This window comes from Physella acuta, unplaced genomic scaffold (assembly GCF_028476545.2).
Source record: "Physella acuta isolate Inbredline_101_S28 unplaced genomic scaffold, ASM2847654v3 ptg000890l, whole genome shotgun sequence".
NCBI lineage: Eukaryota > Metazoa > Mollusca > Gastropoda > Physidae > Physella > Physella acuta.
This window is the reverse complement of record NW_026732407.1, coordinates 1,630,685-1,649,321: the sequence shown is the minus strand read 5'-3', so window position 1 is coordinate 1,649,321 and position 18,637 is coordinate 1,630,685. Positions and strand designations below refer to the sequence as shown.

The following is an 18,637-nucleotide window of genomic DNA, read 5'->3' as shown; positions in this document are numbered from 1 at the left end:
ATCTGTGCTTTAGATGGTGTTGTGTGCTACAATATATTCCAGTGTTGGTTACTTAAAATCATGAAAGCAACAAGAAAAACTATTAGGACTATTGATCGAGCAGTAGCTATGAAATATGTCCCGTCTGTGGCCAGACTGCTGTCAGACCCTATACTTCCTGTTGCTGCGTCTCTCTAGCTTTGTAGCACTGAAATTATTTTTTAAAAACTTTCACCCAGGGGCTAGTCTTTTGAACCGAAGAGGGTTGTATTACACTGAACTAAGTAATTAGCAGAACAAAATAGTTCGCGTAATTTTATAGAGTGTATATATATATATATATATATATATATATATATATATATATATATATATATATATATATATATATATATATATATATATATATATATATATATATATATATATATATATATATATGTATATATGTATATATATATATATATATATATATATATATATATATATATGTATATATATATATATATATATATATATATATATATATATATATATATATATATATATATATATATATATATATATGCGGAGGAGTGGTAAGTGAAATGTCCATAATCGTCATTGATTCCCCCCTATGAGTGATTTCCTGTGTACATTAATTTGAAGTTGACAGCCCGGCCCGAGTGGCTTAGTGGAGCTACATGTCCAAGAGGCGGGCTGGGGGGAGTGAGCAGTCTCTCGCTGACTGCTGCTCACGGGGAACTTTGCCATAACTCTGACATTAGTGGTCGGCCGACGAGCCGTCAGAGGTTTTAGATACTTTAGTGTTGATCAGATAACAAACTTCTCTAGCGGTCTCCCACGAAACCCTAATCGTGTTTGGTTTAGAGTTTAATATCAGCCCCAGACATCAGGCGTTAATTACCAATCACTGGCATCTTCAGGTCCAGTCAGTGACGAGTCGGTCAGCGCGTGACGTGTTGGTCGTGACTTAATCCTGGCCGTCTAAAAGCTCGGGGATCAAATTTCGGGTCAGCTACCAATATGGCGTGTCTGCGTCGTGGTGCCTCTGGTCAGACAAGTCGTTAGATGACTTCCTTCATTACTTAGCTGGGTCTTCACTCGGCCAGTCCACGCCCCTACCAACTGGTCTCTCGGCCAGTCCACACACTACCACAGCTGGGTCTTCACTCGACCCGACCCCCTGCCCACCTGGGTCTTCACCCGGCCAGTCCACCCCTACCCCAGCAGCCTTTAAATTGTCAACAGAACCCAATCTCCAGCAGTAACTCACCTCAATTGGGTTGATTAGGAAAGGTCGAGGCCGTCACAGCACTTGAGCTGAACGGCACCCAATTTTAGAATTGCTAATGGAAAAAGAATGAAGAGCCTACACTACTCATCACTTCCCCTGTAAGACGGAGTCAAGATGGGGGGATTACGTTGGCTCAGGGACTGTTCTCGGGTGATAGATTTTTTCTGCCCCTCCGGACAGTTTTTTTTACCTCACTAGTCATGTGGCATTGTTGCTGGGAGTCAGTGAGACAGTTTTTTTTACCTCACTAGTCATGTGGCATTGTTGCTGGGAGTCAGTGAGAACGGACTGAAAGATTTCATGTCCCGACAGAGATGCATTCAGTCTCCGCACGATCAAATTTAAACCTGTGGAAATGCTTCTGTCACGGCTCCATGGTTTAATATTGGATCGCCCTTTATATCTGCCATGTAATTCTGCCATGCTTGCTCCAATTGCTTAAGGAAATTCAATAGGAAACGTTTGTCACTGGCCTAACCAATCTATTCATCCCTAGATCTATCTTATTTATTAACCCCCCCCCCCTCTTCCCCTTTCTCCACCAGCCGAGCTATGAAGTGGGGAAGTCGATGGCGGGCAGTTTTCTCAGATGTAAACATGAGAAAATATGGATGGCAGTTAACTAGAGTTGTGGTGGGATGTTCCGATGTATTAGAACCTCAGATAAATTATTCAATTTACACATTTTCTTCCACAAATATATTCTTCTATTGGCACATTTTCCTCGTCAGTCATATTGTTTATTTACACATTTCCTTCCACAAATATATTCTTCTATTGGCACATTTTTCTCGTCAGTCATATTGTTTATTTACACATTTCCTTCCACAAATATATTCCTCTATTGACACATTTTCCTACTCAAATACTTTCTTCTCTGTGTTGTTGTTTGATACTCGCGTCTGGTATTTTATGACTCGATGTTTCATCCAGTCCCTGACGACATAATGTAATAATGTATCCTGTTGTTTATATTGAAAGCCCTGCAACATTATGAAAACATGTTGATATATTCTGAGGACCCGACAGCTGCACTCGAAATAAAACTTTGGGTCTTGTTCACATTCACGCTGTGCGAGTCAGCTTGGGCGGGAGCTAACCCGCATCTATGGGGGGTGGGGAGGGTGGGGGGGGGGGGGAAACTAGCATCCATGGGGGATAACTCGCATCTATGGGGGATAACTCGCATCCATGGGGGATAACTCGCATCCATGGGGGATAACTCGTATCCACGGGGGATAACTCGTATCCACGGGGGATAACTCGTATCCATGGGGGATAACTCGCATCCATGGGGGATAACTCGTATCCACGGGGGATAACTCGTATCCACGGGGGATAACTCGTATCCGTGGGGGTAACTCGCATCCATGGAGCTAACTCGCTTCTATGGGGGAAAAGGTGTTTTAACGTAACTTTTATTTACAGGTGAACATCTTTGGGAAAGTTGATGAAAATCTACTTCAATTTAAATAGTCCTTTGTTTTTAAACTAGTTTTTATTGTTGCGCGAATATTTATGGTATAGTTTGGACATTGATGACACCTACCACATGACCTTGACCCCCACAACACCTACCACATGAGCTTGACCCCACGACACGTACCACATGACCTTGACCCCACGACACCCACCACATGATCTTGACCCCATGACACCACAGCTTGACACCATGACACCTACCACAGCTTGACAACATGGACTGTTTTATCCCCCTATTTTAAAACCGCCCCTGCTCCGACTAGCTGTGACTTGCCTGTTGGGGAGTGAGAAAAAAGCAATCTAGATGGAGATGAAATAATAAGTTGATTGAAGCTGATGGAAGCCTGGCCACTGGGAGACAATTATTCCAGACCGCTCCAATGATTCTCTAGTTTTCTTCGTTAGGGAAACCCAATTTTCTCTGGTCATCTGCTGTATGCCTCACAGGGTCGCTAGCTGGCTTGCTGTGCTAGACCTTCATCAAGTCTCTGCTGTATGCCTCACAGGGTCGCTAGCTGGCTTGCTGTGCTAGACCTTCATCAAGTCTCTGTTGTATGCCTCACAGGGTCGCTAGCTGCTTGTTGTGCTAGACCCTCATCAAGACTCTGCTGTATGCCTCACAGGGTCGCTAGCTGGCTTGCTGTGCTAGACCTTCATCAAGACTCTGCTGTATGCCTCACAGGGTCGCTAGCTGGCTTGCTGTGCTAGACCTTCATCAAGACATGACCCTTTGATGTTTATCAAGACAAGACCCTTTGATGTTTATCAAGACATGACCCCTAAACATTTAACAAGACATGACCCCTAAACATTTATTAAGACATGGCCCCTAAACATTTATTAAGACATGGCCCCTAGACATTATTTATCAAGCCATGGCCCCTAAACCTTTATCAAGACATGACCCCTAAACATTTATCCAGACATGACCCCTAAACATTTATCCAGACATGACCCCTAAACATTTATCAAGACATGACCCCTAAACATTTATCAAGACATGACCCCTAAACATTAATTAAGACACGGCCCCTAGACATTATTTATCAAGACAAGACCCTTTGATGTTTATCAAGACATGACCCCTAAACATATATCAAGACATCACCCCTAAACATTTACCTAGACTGAACACTGAACAAGACATGGCCCCTAGACATTATTTATTAAGACTGAACACTGAACAAGACATGGCCCCTAGACATTATTTATTAAGACATGGCCCCTAGACATTATTTATTAAGACATGGCCCCTAGACATTATTTAAAAACACATGGCCCCTAGACATTATTTATTAAGACATGGCCCCTAGACATTATTTAAAAACACATGGCCCCTAGACATTATTTATTAAGACATGGCCCCTAGACATTATTTATCAAGCCATGGCCCATTCCCATATTATCGCCATAAACATTGGTCAGCAAATGTCCCCATTGGATGGTTGTAGGGGTCATCACATCGTCCTGAACACAATTCACAAGTAACTGTAGGAGTCCATATATCGTGTGTTACAGTTTAACCCTACTATTACGGATCTGTACGAACCTATAATCATTTCTTTTTTATGTAGTTTTTTTTTTGGAGCTTTAAATTGCCTTTACTATAGTACTTGTTATTAATGTTATTAATAGAACTAGGTTAGATGCGGATTAATTCGATCCAATAAAAAGTGCAGGCCTTCTCTATTATTAGTCTACATATCCATTTTCTTTGCCGTATGTTGCATTTAGCTGCTCAGTCCGCATTTCTTTGCTATTTTTAGCATCGCTTTTAGAAACGACGCCTGGATGTTACGAAATTTAAAAAAAGTCTGATTGCCTATAGATTATTTGATTTCTATTTTTACTTCCCTGAAAATCTAATATATTTAAAAAATGAAACTTATGAGCACTATGAAACTAGCGCGGCTAAAAAACCCTGACTAAATCATAAAAGAAAGGGACTGACACGCTATCTTTTCATTGTGAGCTATAAACATTGTAAAGTGTATGAATGGTCACATGAAACTAAGTCTGGGAACCTCTGAGAGAGGCCGCTAAATATTTTGGAACCTCTGAGGGAAGCCGCTAAACTTTAGACCAAATTGTTTCTTATTGTTTAACTACTCTTTGTTTGCATTGCCCGCTTCAGTAAATATTCCGTTTGCTGCAGTAATCAGTGCACTTTTGATTTGATAATAATTTTAATTACAGTTTTCTCATTAACCCCCCCCCCCCCCCCCCCCTCATCTTGGCGTAGTTGCTTTTAGCCGGGTGCTGATGTAAATAATTTCTCTACATGCTGTCATCGTTAACTGGGCTACAAGTTAGTGTTTACATCGTGTTCAATGTGCATTAAGTGACACGCTGGTCTGCCGTTAATTGATACAACGTACACAGTTGAGATGGGAAAGATTAACATTCACTGCGTTATAAGTCTTGGTTGTTTTGTTTGCTGAGGGTTCGCTTAAAGGCTTAAAGGTTCATGACCTCGGGTGCCGTTACTCTCTAACCTGTAGCTGTATAGGTGTTAGTTGCTAGACGTCTCTTCTCCTAAGGCTGCCACCAAATGTCTACTGTAGTTGCTAGACGTCCCATGATTTATTGCCCCACTTGCTGATGTTAAAAAATCTCACGAGCGATCGGCCTTGAAAAAATGACGCCCTGGAAACGTGTTGTTTCTGAAAAACTGGGGAATTAACGAGGGCTAATCACGTCATTGTAAAAATACATTTTGATTTGAGTTCTCTGAGGCTCTAACCTATCGTGGGACTGATTCCCCGAGGGGAGGGGGGATTTTCCACTTTCGTTATAACGTCATGTTTTCAATGGATTGTTGTCAGCTCCACGTAATACACACGACACCCCTACAGCGCCAACGTGAGGACCGTCCTACCGCCGTGTGAGAGACGCAGATGTTTCCCCGTCCTTAAGATGCTCTTGCCGCACCGACACCCAACTATCGCATGACCGTCGATAAATCTATAGCCAGCCGATGTGCACATCATCACTGTCGATACATCGATATCTAGATGATGTGCACATCATCGCTGTCGATACATCGATATCCAAATGATGTGCACATCATCGCTGTCGATACATCGATATCTAGATGATGTGCACATCATCGCTGTCAATACATCGATATCCAAATGATGTGCACATCATCGCTGTCGATACATCGATATCCAGCCGATGTGCACATCATCGCTGTCGATACATCGATATCCAGATGATGTGCACATTATCGCTGTCGATACATCGATATCCAGATGATGTGCACATCATCGCTCTCGATACATCGATATCCAGATGATGTGCACATCATCGCTGTCGATACATCGATATCCAGCCGATGTGCACATCATCGCTCTCGATACATCGATATCCAGATGATGTGCACATCATCGCTGTCGATACATCGATATATAGATGATGTGCACATCATCGCTGGCGATACATCTATACTCTATAGCCAGCCGACGTGCAATTCTCATGTAGGAAAAAATAACTTTTAATTGGTTGTGTGTTTGATTGATATGTCTGCCTGTTGTCTGTCTTCAAGATGTGTCTTCAGTTGTGTGTCCTCAGTTGTGTGTCCTTAGGTAGTGTGTCCTCAGGTTGTGTGTCCTCAGGTTGTGTGTCCTTATGTTGTGCGTCATCAGTTGTGTGTCCTCAGTTGTGTCTCCTCAGTTGTGTGTCCTCAGTTGTGTCTCCTCAGCTGTGTGTCCTCAGTTGTGTGTCCTCAGGTTGTGTGTCCTTATGTTGTGCGTCATCAGTTGTGTGTCCTCAAGTTGTGTGTCCTCAGTTGTGTGTCCTCAGGTTGTCTGTCCTTGTATTGTGGTATAGTCGACTGTTGAGTGTACCGGGATGTTTATGGTTGGTAGCGAGTAAAGCATTCTTGTGAAGTTTATTGGCGTGAGTTAATTGTCCCATTGAAGCGATCCAATTGGCTGAGAGCTCCACATAAACTTGGAGTAATGCCTTCAGGCTTCCCCCATAAATCTCGCGACTCTCTCTACTTAAGCCTTGGTCTCAGTCCACCCAGAGACTCTGAAAAAGTCGTCTTTTAAATTATGCACTGGGAATCATTGTTATATTTTTACCACACGAATTATGGTAGTAGTTTTAGCAAACATAATGTTATGTTTTTTTGGTCAGTCTGCTTGTTTTAAACTGCGTCAGTTGCTATTAGGGGATCAGTTGAAGTGGACCAACTGAGCAGTAAACTAACTAGCATTGCCTGATTGCCAACAATATCCAGCCGGTTATAGTCATGTGACGGTTGTTGCCTAGCAACTATCAACAAGAGTTGGAAACTAAATCCTGTAGTTAAGTGCCTGCATCCAAATGTTTTACCGACTTGTTCTGTCAGGTATAAGGAACTCTGTTACAGTAACATCCATATGTAGAACTTTGTTACAGTAACATCCATATGTAGAACTTAGTTACAGTAACATCCATTTGTAGAACTTTGTTACACTAACATCCATCTGTAGAACTTTGTTACAGTAACATCCTTATGTAGAACTTTGTTACAGTAACATCCATTTGTAGAACTTTGTTACACTAACATCCATCTGTAGAACTTTGTTACAGTAACATCCTTATGTAGAACTTTGTTACAGTAACATCCATTTGTAGAACTTTGTTACAGTAACATCCTTATGTAGAACTTTGTTACAGTAACATCCTTATGTAGAACTTTGTTACAGTAACATCCATATGTAGAACTTCGTTACACTAACATCCATATGTAGAACTTTGTTACAGTAACATATATATGTAGAACTTTGTTACAGTAACATCGTTAAAGTAGAACTTTATTTAAGTAACATCTATATATAGAACTATGTTACATTGACATTTATGAACCAGACAGTTATGTAGCTGGAAAGAATAGACCGTCATTGCCTCTTCAGCCATTCTATAGAACCTTATTGCTGCAACACATGTGAGACAGAACCTATTGTTGATGCTTGAATGAAATAGATGCTTATTGCGTCTATGTGTATTATATAGAACCTATTGTTGATGCTTGAATGAAATAGATGCTTATTGCGTCTATGTGTATTATATAGAACCTATTGTTGATGCTTGAATGAAATAGATGCTTATTGCGTCTATGTGTATTATATAGATCCTATTGTTGATGCTTGAATAAAATAGATGCTTATTGCGTCTATGTGTATTATATAGATCCTATTGTTGATGCTTGAATAAAATAGATGCTTATTGCGTCTATGTGTATTATATAGAACCTATTGTTGATGCTTGAATAAAATAGATGCTTATTGCGTCTATGTGTATTATATAGAACCTATTGTTGAGGCTTGAATGAAATAGATGCTTATTGCGTCTATGTGTATTTTATAGAACCTATTGTTGATGCTCGAATGAAATAGATGCTTATTGCGTCTAAGTGTATTTTATAGAACCTTATTGCAACTCTTTGGATTCTGGGCACAATAGGGGCAGAAAATGGGACACAGGAGGATGAATGATTGACCACAGCGACGAGTCTTAAGTAACAGAGTTGATACTGTTAGGAACGTATCTCGTGCCTCAAGACACAACTGATCTAAATTAACTTTTGACCTTGGTACATTCTCAGCTGATTAATGACACCGTTGGTTGACCCGATGGATCAGTTGTGTTTTCCAATCGAGCCACCAACAATATAACCACATCGTTGTAAAATCATTTTTTTTTCTTTATGAATATATTATATATATAAATTAATTATAATATATTAAAAATAATTTATTTTTGATATAATATATTATATATAAAAAAAAAATAACCTACCGATCATCCCATTTGTTTGGGTGTAAAGTTCCGTAGCGTCCTGGTATGACAGCATGCCCCTGTGGCTTCTGTCCCGTGTTCTCTCGTACATCCGCTACATCTGCTACAAAACTCACCAAGCTTATCTGTCTAGTAATTCAATCTTTTCGTTTGTCAGCTTTGTCAGTGTACGCTCAGACTTCTAATCGTGGTGGTGAGATTGTGGATGGTGGTATTTATCATGGTGGTGAGATTGTGGATGGTGGTATTTATCAGGATGGTGAGATTGTGAATGGTGGTATTGATCAGGGTGGTGAGATTGTGGATGGTGGTATTTATCAGGGTGGTGAGATTGTGGACGGTGGTATTTATCATGGTGGTGAGATTGTGGATGGTGGTATTTATCAGGATGGTGAGATTGTGGACGGTGGTATTTATCAGGGTGGTGAGATTGTGGACGGTGGTATTTATCATGGTGGTGAGATTGTGGACGGTGGTATTTGTCGTGTGCGTGGGTATGTCTGAAACAGTTTTGTTTTATAACCATTATATGTCGGGGTGGGAAGATGAGATAATGGTAGAGCTGTTAGTCTTATACTAAATAAAAAGCTTTCAGTTTCCTAATGTACACTCGCCTGCACTTAAAGTGGCGTTCATGTGGACATTAAACCTGCGAGATGCAATTGGGTGGGCGACAGTGTGGACAATGCACCTTTTAACTGCACTTCCCGCGTGTGGACTACAGGCGGGCCGTCTTGGTGGGCCCTGTCGCTATCGGAGTGGCTGTGGCCACAGGCTTGTTGAATGAATCGATAATTCCCCCACGCGTTGATCGGCCGTTCATCGAAATACGCGCCTCACTGGCTACTTTCTACTTGCAGGCTACATCACACGCTCTCTGCCCGGCTACCTCGACGTTACTCAACACCCCAGGGCTACACTTACCAGGATCTACCTCTGATGTTTTGAGTTTGGTAAGTCTGTCATGTATTTCTATCTTCGGTTAGGACACCAGCATACCATTGTTACTTTATTCTTGAAAGCTAGTCAATCGTTTTGGTCTTTAATGTTAGATTTCGGGCTCTAGCCTATTATTTGTAGTGCGTATTCGTTGCGTTAAATATTCTAAAATTGGGTGTCAACTTTCGAGTTGTCACCACACCAAATGGTGTGTGTCGGCTCCATGTTGTCACCACACCAAATGGTGTGTGTCGGCTCCATGTTGTCACCACACCAAATGGTGTGTGTCGGCTCCATGTTGTCACCACACCAAATGGTGTGTCGGCTCCATGTCACCACATCAAATGGTGTGTGTCGGCTCCATGTCACATCAAATGGTGTGTGTCGGCTCCATGTCACATCACATGGTGTGTGTCGGCTCCATGTCACCACATCACATGGTGTATGTCGGCTCCATGTCACCACATCACATGGTGTGTATTGGCTCCATGTCACCACATCAAATGGTGTGTGTCTGCTCCATGTCACCACATCAAATGGTGTGTGTCGGCTCCATGTCACCACATCAAATGGTGTGTGTCGGCTCCATGTTGTTATCCATTAGCAAACCCGCAGTGATCGGCCCGCATCAGTTGTCAGTCCGTCATGTCCAATCTGGTACGCCGTCATATCGTCTGGACGCTACAGTACATAAAGTCGCCATAAGTTGAAAACAATTTTCAGACCGCTTTCAAAAAATTCTCGGTGTAACGTCACCATCCCCTAGGTGTAATGTCACCATCCCCTAGGTGTAATGTCACCATCTCCTAGGTGTAATGTCACCATCTCCTAGGTGTAATGTCACCATCTCCTAGGTGTAATGTCACCATCTCCTAGGTGTAATGTCACCATCTCCTAGGTGTAGTCACCATCTCCTAGGTGTAATGTCACCATCTCCTAGGTGTAATGTCACCATCTCCTAGGTGTAATGTCACCATCTCCTAGGTGTAATGTCACCATCTCCTAGGTGTAATGTCACCATCTCCTAGGTGTAACGTCACCATCTCCTAGGTGTAATGTCATCATCTCCTAGGTGTAATGTCACCATCTCCTAGGTGTAATGTCACCATCTCATAGGTGTAATGTCACCATCTCCTAGGTGTAATGTCACCATCTCCTAGGTGTAACGTCACCATCTCCTAGGTGTAATGTCATCATCTCCTAGGTGTAATGTCACCATCTCCTAGGTGTAATGTCACCATCTCCTAGGTGTAATGTCACCATCTCCTAGGTGTAATGTCACCATGTTTTAGAGTAACGTCACCATCTCATATGTGTAACGTCACCATCTCCTAGGTGTAATGTCACCATCTCCTAGGTGTAATGTCACCATCTCCTAGGTGTAATGTCACCATCTCCTAGGTGTAATGTCACCATGTTTTAGTGTAACGTCACCATCTCATATGTGTAACGTCACCATCTCCTAGGTGTAATGTCACCATCTCCTAGGTGTAATGTCACCATCTCCTAGGTGTAATGTCACCATCTCCTAGGTGTAATGTCACCATCTCCTAGGTGTAATGTCACCATCTCCTAGGTGTAATGTCAACATCTCCTAGGTGTAATGTCACCATCTCCTAGGTGTAATGTCACCATCCCCTAGGTGTAATGTCACCATCCCCTAGGTGTAATGTCACCATCTCCTAGGTGTAATGTCACCATCTCCTAGGTGTAATGTCACCATCTCCTAGGTGTAATGTCACCATCTCCTAGGTGTAATGTCACCATGTTTTAGTGTAACGTCACCATCTCATATGTTTAACGTCACCATCTCCTAGGTGTAATGTCACCATCTCCTAGGTGTAATGTCACCATCTCCTAGGTGTAATGTCATCATCTCCTAGGTGTAATGTCATCATCTCCTAGGTGTAATGTCACCATCTCCTAGGTGTAATGTCACCATCTCCTAGGTGTAATGTCACCATCTCCTAGGTGTAATGTCACCATCCCCTAGGTGTAATGTCACCATCTCCTAGGTGTAATGTCACCATCTCCTAGGTGTAATGTCACCATCTCCTAGGTGTAATGTCACCATCTCCTAGGTGTAACGTCACCATCTCCTAGGTGTAATGTCACCATCTCCTAGGTGTAATGTCACCATCTCCTAGGTGTAATGTCACCATCTCCTAGGTGTAATGTCACCATCCCCTAGGTGTAATGTCACCATCCCCTAGGTGTAATGTCACCATCCCCTAGGTGTAATGTCACCATCTCCTAGGTGTAATGTCACCATCTCCTAGGTGTAATGTCACCATCTCCTAGGTGTAATGTCACCATCCCCTAGGTGTAATGTCACCATCCCCTAGGTGTAATGTCACCATCTCCTAGGTGTAATGTCACCATCTCCTAGGTGTAATGTCACCATCTCCTAGGTGTAATGTCACCATCTCCTAGGTGTAATGTCACCATCTCCTAGGTGTAACGTCACCATCTCCTAGGTGTAACGTCACCATCTCCTAGGTGTAACGTCACCATCTCCTAGGTGTAATGTCACCATCCCCTAGGTGTAATGTCACCATCCCCTAGGTGTAATGTCACCATCCCCTAGGTGTAACGTCACCATCTCCTAGGTGTAACGTCACCATCTCCTAGGTGTAATGTCACCATCTCCTACCACATGCACACAGACTTGCTCCGGACACCAAGCGTTAGAATTGTCCAAACTTAGCGTGGGTTGAGGCGTGAATAAAACGTGAACTGTAGAGCGGAAAGTTGACCTCTAGACCTGGTGCATTTATGAGTTCAACTCATTGTTTAGTCAACTCATTATTTAACCTTTAACCCTTGAGCAGTCGCTAGTTCAGCTCATTGTTTAGTCGCCATGGAAAGTTAACCTTTAACCCTAGTACAGTCGCTAGTTCCTCATTGTTTAGTCGCCATGGAAAGCAAGCGGCCTTCTATTATTTATGTGTCAGCTGTACCCAGGGGCTTTTGTTAGCTGTATCATATGCCTTCCGTTGTGACAATAGAGACACTTGTGTAATGGGTTATACTGTATCATATGTCTTCCATTGTGACAATAGGGACACTTGTGTAATGGGTTATACTGTATCATATGCCTTCCGTTGTGACAATAGAGACACTTGTGTAATGGGTTATACTGTATCATATGCCTTCCGTTGTGACAATAGAGACACTTGTGTAATGGGTTATACTGTATCATATGTCTTCCATTGTGACAATAGGGACACTTGTGTAATGGGTTATACTGTATCATATGCCTTCCGTTGTGACAATAGAGACACTTGTGTAATGGGTTATACTGTATCATATGTCTTCCATTGTGACAATAGGGACACTTGTGTAATGGGTTATACTGTATCATATGTCTTACATTGTGACAATAGGGACACTTGTGTAATGGGTTATATTGTATCATATGCCTTCCGTTGTGACAATAGAGACACTTGTGTAATGGGTTATACTGTATCATGTAGACCTTCCATTGTGACAATAGGGACACTTGTGTAATGGGTTATACTGTATCATGTATACCTTCCATTGTGACAATAGGGACACTTGTGTAATGGGTTATACTGTATCATATTCCTTACATTGTGACAATAGGGACACTTGTGTAATGGGTTATACTGTATCATATGCCTTCCGTTGTGACAATAGAGACACTTGTGTAATGGGTTATACTGTATCATATGTCTTCCATTGTGACAATAGGGACACTTGTGTAATGGGTTATACTGTATCATATGCCTTCCGTTGTGACAATAGAGACACTTGTGTAATGGGTTATACTGTATCATGTAGACCTTCCATTGTGACAATAGGGACACTTGTGTAATGGGTTATACTGTATCATGTAGGCCTTCCATTGTGACTATAGGGACACTTGTGTAATGGGTTATACTGTATCATATTCCTTACATTGTGACAATAGGGACACTTGTGTAATGGGTTATACTGTATCATATGCCTTCCGTTGTGACAATAGAGACACTTGTGTAATGGGTTATACTGTATCATGTAGACCTTCCATTGTGACAATAGGGACACTTGTGTAATGGGTTATACTGTATCATGTATACCTTCCATTGTGACAATAGGGACACTTGTGTAATGGGTTATACTGTATCATATTCCTTACATTGTGACAATAGGGACACTTGTGTAATGGGTTATACTGTATCATATGCCTTCCGTTGTGACAATAGGGACACTTGTGTAATGGGTTATACTGTATCATATGCCTTCCATTGTGACAATAGGGACACTTGTGTAATGGGTTATACTGTATCATATGCCTTCAACTGTGACAATAGGGACACTTGTGTAATGGGTTATACTGTATCATATACCTTCCATTGTGACAATAGGGACACTTGTGTAATGGGTTATACTGTATCATATGCCTTCAACTGTGACAATAGGGACACTTGTGTAATGGGTTATACTGTATCATATGCCTTCCATTGTGACAATAGGGACACTTGTGTAATGGGTTATACTGTATCATATGCCTTCAACTGTGGCAATAGGGCCACTTGTGTAATGGGTTATACTGTATCATATGCCTTCATATATGTGACAATAGGGACACTTGTGTAATGGGTTATACTGTATCATATGTCTTCCATTGTGACAATAGGGACACTTGTGTAATGGGTTATACTGTATCAAAAAGCCAAGCCTTTATTTTGTGTATTTGTGTAGAATTTTTTTTGGGCATTTCAAAAACATGAACATTTAAATAACATTTTCTGTGATTCACATATGATTTTTACCACTGGTTGTTGATTGTTATTTTTAAACTTGTCGTTTGTAGTTTAAGATACACTTTCTACTTTTAGAACAGGAACTATAAAGTCTAATGTTACTTTAAACTTTACTAATTTTTCAATAATTTAAATTCAAGAAATGGAGAAAAAAAGTCTGGACAAGACTCTTTAAGTCTAATCCACAGCTCTATTCTGTGCCATAATTTAAACACTTCAAAATCTAGCAGGAATTATTTTCGTCTAGACGACGGTTCCATTCAATGTAAACAAACAACAGTTGAAGTGGAGCATGACATTACACGTGAAGAGACTTTTTGTATGGTCGCAGTTTTATAAATATGGGAAGTAAATGTAGTTTTTAATTATGTGAACGCGTTAATTATAATGAGGTCTAAAATCCCATGCGACACTCTACAAGTCTGGTTTTCCCCATTGTCCATGTTTGTCTTAACCCAGACACTGGTATTATGGGTCCCACTATTTCATCAGAGTGTTAGTTACTGTAACAATCGGGACACTGGTAATTATGGGTCCCACTATTTCATCAGGGTGTTAGTTACTGTAACAATCGGGACACTGGTATTATGGGTCCCACTATTTCATCAGGGTGTTAGTTACTGTAACAATCGGGACACTGGTATTATGGGTCCCACTATTTCATCAGGGTGTTAGTTACTGTAACAATCGGGACACTGGTATTATGGGTCCCACTATTTCATCAGGGTGTTAGTTACTGTAACAATCGGGACACTGGTATTATGGGTCCCACTATTTCATCAGGGTGTTTCCAATATTTTACTGTAACATCGGGACACTGGTATTATGGGTCCCACTATAAAAGCATGGGGTTAGTGTTGCTTATATATAGCCTAGTACTGTATCATTCGGGACCCACCAGTTTTTCTGTGTTCAAAACTGACCCGTGCAACAGTCTATGTTGCTATTGGCACAAAAAAAACCCAATTCACTTAGAACAAATAGCTGCTGTGACGCTTGGGAAATAGGATTGATCAAATTGTCTCGAACCGCAACCCTCTTAACAATAAGAGCTGACTATCTCAGCCTCGATCTAACAGCTAGACATTGGGTCGGGGGTCCCAGGACAAGAGAGAGTAGAGGTTTTGACGTTCTTTGTTCTTTGCTCAGACGTAATTAGCAGGTCTATGGCTTTTGGAGCGATGTATGTGGGCTCTTACATTGCTGGTGTGTGCTACAACATACATTGTTGGTGTGAGATACATCATACATTGCTGGTGTGTGATACATCATACATTGCTGGTGTGTGATACATCATACATTGCTGGTGTGTGATACATCATACATTGCTGGTGTGAGATACATCATACATTGCTGGTGTGTGCTACAACATACATTGCTGGTGTGTGGTACATCATACATTGCTGGTGTGTGATACATCATACATTGTTGGTGTGTGATACATCTTACATTGCTGACATGTGCTACAACATACATTGTTGGTGTGTGATACATCATACATTGTTGGTTTGTGATACATCATACATTGCTGGTGTGTGATACAACATACATTGCTGGTGTTTGTAAAGTTAATAGTATAAGCTTTGACATCTTGCGTTAATGGTATATTTGTGGATTTAGAATAGAACGTCTTTAACATCATCTAGTAATGGTTAGGTGTCCGCGTTGTTGGCCCCGTGTTGATCGCAACCTTTCAAGTATTCCAGTCAGGCGGTCCCTAACCCATGTATGTACACCATGCATCTAATACAGGCATATGCTGCTATAAAGGGTGCATATAATAGATGGCAGGCATATGATGGTATACATGGTGCTTCTAATAGAGTGTAAGCATATACTGGTAAACATTTCGCGTATAATATAAATCTGACATATGCTAGTATACCGGTGCATATAAGATAAATCTGACATATACCAGCATACATGGAGCATGTAACACACTCCATATTACCATAGCGTGATTGACAAAATTCCCCTGTGTAAAAACTAACAGAGTTTGTGAACTGGATACGTTTTTAACATGGCGTTTTTTCTTCGATCATGACGATGGTGCGTCTAGTTAATCGCTATCGCTGCTAAAATGTTATTAGAGCATTTCTTTTCGATGCCTATGGGAGGTAATTGAGCGTATTTCTTCCCCTAAAAGGGCACAGATGATGTAGCATCAAAGTTTTCCTGTGGGAGCCTTGATTGAGCTTCAAATCGTTTTAAGACGCACACACGCACACTGGGGACACGCACGTGATTATTAATATTATATTGTGGGGCACATGCATGCCTACCCCGGGGACGGGAAGAAGATTGTACAGGGACGGTCATCTGTTGTCTTACAGTGGTCATTTGTCCTGACTGCGGTCAGTGGGGAGACACATCAGCTTTGGTTCTGGGCAATTATTCTTTTGACTGTCTCATATACGGTGTATCGGGGGAAGTATTGTGATCGTATAAAAAGTCGAAATTGAGATTTGAACAAATCTCGACGTTTCACACTCTCGTGAGTCGGGAAAACCAAGTTTTGCAATCTTGTCTGTTTGTGTGTCTCTCTGCAAACTCGAGAACTCGAGGACTGTTTCAGTTTGGTGGATGGAATTTCATATTTGATGCTATTGCTAGAATTCTTTCAACTTTTCAGCGATTTATTTGCTCTATTTCCTGTTTCTCAAAAAAAAACAACACGTAATATAGAGTACTGTTATTTCTGGTTTATCAAAAACCACTAAAATTAGATTATATTCTATAAAATATTCTCATAAAATAGTAGATTCGAAGAACGTTTCGCGTCTGTGTTTTTAAAATATAAGAAATGTGTGAGAGACTAGCACCATCTAAACCAGGTCTACCAACGACTAGCACCATCTAAACCAGATCTACTGGGCCAACGACTAGCACCAACACAGCTTGTGAATTAGAACACCAGCTGCCTTCAAACAAGTTTTAATTGCCTCTATTTCTGAATCCGTTCCCTTATACAATTGTTAACTGTCGCCTACTCAATCAAACTTATTAATTAAGAGTCGTTTTTAATAGAACTTTGTTTTTTTAAAACGACGCATTTGATTGGGGAAAAAAACATTGTTCTCGTAAGAGTTGTTTTTAAGCTTATTTAAAATACAAAAAACGAATTCATTTTGAGAAAATCAAATGTCTCCTAACGCCACTAAAGTTATTGGATGATTCTTCAAGAGCTGTTTCATTATTAGCTTAAATGTGGCGTTGTAGGTGCTCCAGACTTTTTCAGATTTGACGTGAATATTGCGTCAAATTCAGTTTTAATCTGCTCTATTTGTGACGTGAATATTGCATCAAATTCAGTTTTAATCTGCTCTATTTGTGACGTGAATATTGCATCAAATTCAGTTGTAATCTGCTCTATTTGTGACGTGAATATTGCATCAAATTCAGTTGTAATCTGCTCTATTTGTGACGTGAATATTGCATCAAATTCAGTTGTAATCTGCTCTATTTGTGACGTGAATATTGCATCAAATTCAGTTTTAATCTGCTATAATTGTGACGTATATATTGCATCAAATTCAGTTGTAATCTGCTCTATTTGTGACGTGAATATTGCATCAAATTCAGTTTTAATCTGCTATAATTGTGACGTATATATTGCATCAAATTCAGTTGTAATCTGCTCTATTTGTGACGTGAATATTGCATCAAATTCAGTTTTAATCTGCTCTATTTGTGACGTGAATATTGCATCAAATTCAGTTGTAATCCGCTCTATTTGTGACGTGAATATTGCATCAAATTCAGTTTTAATCTGCTATAATTGTGACGTATATATTGCATCAAATTCAGTTTTAATCTGCTCTATTTGTGACGTGAATATTGCATCAAATTCAGTTGTAATCTGCTCTATTTGTGACGTGAATATTGCATCAAATTCAGTTTTAATCTGCTATAATTGTGACGTATATATTGCATCAAATTCAGTTTTAATCTGCTCTATTTGTGACGTGAATATTGCATCAAATTCAGTTGTAATCTGCTCTATTTGTGACGTGAATATTGCATCAAATTCAGTTTTAATCTGCTATAATTGTGACGTATATATTGCATCAAATTCAGTTGTAATCTGCTCTATTTGTGACGTGAATATTGCATCAAATTCAGTTTTAATCTGCTATAATTGTGACGTATATATTGCATCAAATTCAGTTGTAATCTGCTCTATTTGTGACGTGAATATTGCATCAAATTCAGTTTTAATCTGCTCTATTTGTGACGTGAATATTGCATCAAATTCAGTTGTAATCTGCTCTATTTGTGACGTGAATATTGCATCAAATTCAGTTTTAATCTGCTATATTTGTGACGTATATATTGCATCAAATTCAGTTGAAATCTGCTCTATTTGTGACGTGAATATTGC

General features: G+C 40.5%; 1 protein-coding gene across 1 annotated transcript in view; it reads left to right on the top strand.

Moving 5' to 3' along the window:
* The first annotated feature begins 9,408 nt into the window (after positions 1–9,408).
* Positions 9,409–18,637, top strand: part of LOC131952739 (polypeptide N-acetylgalactosaminyltransferase 5) — a 49,853-nt gene continuing 40,624 nt past the window's right edge. The window contains exon 1 of the mRNA XM_059315555.1: positions 9,409–9,501. The gene's annotated coding sequence lies outside the window, so the exon portion shown is untranslated. The remainder of the gene's footprint in view (positions 9,502–18,637) is intronic.